General features: G+C 40.9%; 1 pseudogene; it reads left to right on the top strand.

Moving 5' to 3' along the window:
* Positions 1 to 880: 880 nt before the first annotated feature.
* Positions 881 to 1756, top strand: LOC129035048 (voltage-dependent anion-selective channel protein 1-like; annotated as a pseudogene).
* Positions 1757 to 2025: the final 269 nt, after the last annotated feature.

Here is a 2025-nt window from a genome sequence, read left to right as displayed (position 1 = left end):
TGTCTGAGACTTCATCAGAATGTCCTTTACTGACCATATTTCTATCAACGTTCTAATCATGACCACTTGAGTGATCTCTAAGAAATTACAGACTTTCCTGGCACTTCTTGTCTTCTTCTGAGTCCTCACCAGAATTACCCCTAATGCTCCATTCATGGCAATCTAGGATTCTTCTAATCTGCTCTTTCAAATTCTTCCAACCTCTGCTCATTACACAGTTCCAAAGCCACTTCCACATTATCAGGTATTATTATAGCAGTATCTATACTCTCAGTATGAATTATCTGTCTTAGTCCATTTTCTGCTGCCATAACGGAATATCACAAACTGAGTAATTTATTTAAAAAGAAATTTTTTTTCAGGGATTGGGAGAGGGAAGTCCAGGAGCATGGTGCCAGCATCTGTAAAGGCTCATGCCATGGCGTAAGGCATCATTGGTGAGTGAGGGTGCAAGACAGAGAGACACACAAAGGGCCAGACTCACTTTGTAACAACTCACTCTCATGATAACTAATCCACTCCCATGATAATGACATTTATCCATTCTTGAGGGCTTCATCCTCATGACCAAATGACCTCTTGTTATGCTCCATGTCTCAATACTATTTCAACAGAGATTAAGTTTCCAACACATAAACTTTTTGGGGACACATTAAAACCATAGCAGCCTTCAACATATTTTTTAGGAGTGGGGCACAATTCAACCCACACTAGTTAAACTTCAGTATCTTCACTCAACTTTTCTTCTGCTTTTTGAAAGTCTTTCCTTCTCAGTGCTATTCCACCCTTGGCCCCACTGCTGGCTCCACTACTACGTCTGCACCACAATTCATGTGGTAGCTTCCTCTGAGCTCACGCGGCTATCACCTCTGAGCAGAAGATGGCTGTGCTGCCCACATGTGCTGATCTTGACAAACCTGCCAGGGATGTTTTCACCAAGGGCTATGGGTTTGGCCTAATAAGGCTTGATTTGAAAGCAAATTCTGAGAATGGATTGGAATTTACAAGCTCAGTTTCAGTCAACACCGAGACCACCAAAGTGAAGGGCAGTCTGGAGACCAAGCACAGACAGACAGACTATGGCCTGATGTTTACAGAGAAATGCAACACTGACAATACACTAGGCACTGAGATTACCATGAAGAATAATGCACATGGACTGAAGCTGACCTTTGATTCATCATTCTCACTGGGGAAGAAAAAGTAAAGCTGACCTTTGATTCTTCCTAACCTGGAGACAAATATGCTAAAATCAAGACAGGATACTTGTGGTAGCACATCAACCTGAGCTGTGACATGGATTTTGAAATTGCTGAGCCTTCGATCAGAGGCTCTCTGGTGCTGTGTACAAGGGTTGGCTGGCTGGCTACCAGATGAATTTTGAGACTGCAAAGTCCCAAGGGACCCAGAGCAACTTTGTGGTTAGCTAGAAGACTGATGAATTCCAGCTTCACACTAATGTGAATGATGGGATAGTGTTTGGTGGCTCCATTTACCAGAAAATGAAAAGGAAGTTGAGAGTACTGTGAATCTCGCCTGGACAGCAGAAAAATGTAAAACTTGCTTTGAAATAGCAGCCAAGTATCAGATCAACCCTGATGCTTGCTTTTTGGATAAAGTGAACAACTTCAGCCTGTTAGGTTTAGGATATATTCAGACCCTAAAGCCAGGTATCAGACTGACACTGTCAGCTTTCCTGTATGGTAAGAACATTCAGGCTCACAAGCTTGATCTAAGACTGGAATTTCAAGTGTAAGTGAATGCTGTATAGTTGTCTAATTTAAAATTGTTTTGCAGCATAAGTATCTTCATAATTTAATGTATCTTTTAATGTCATATTTCTGGGATGCAGGTATTGCTAAATATCATGTTAGGCTTCTGGGTTAAAAATGATTCAGCTTTAAGGTATTACCCTTTCAAAGGTACAGAAGAAACTCAATTCCAAAAGAAGGTCTTTTCGGCTGTAGAATTGGAGGGAACTTGGCTTTTCTAGAAATGCCAGATTTATTTTTTATATAGAAATGT

The sequence above is a fragment of the Pongo pygmaeus genome, chromosome 1, assembly GCF_028885625.2.
Source record: "Pongo pygmaeus isolate AG05252 chromosome 1, NHGRI_mPonPyg2-v2.0_pri, whole genome shotgun sequence".
NCBI lineage: Eukaryota > Metazoa > Chordata > Mammalia > Primates > Hominidae > Pongo > Pongo pygmaeus.
This window is presented reverse-complemented; position numbering and strand designations above follow the sequence as displayed.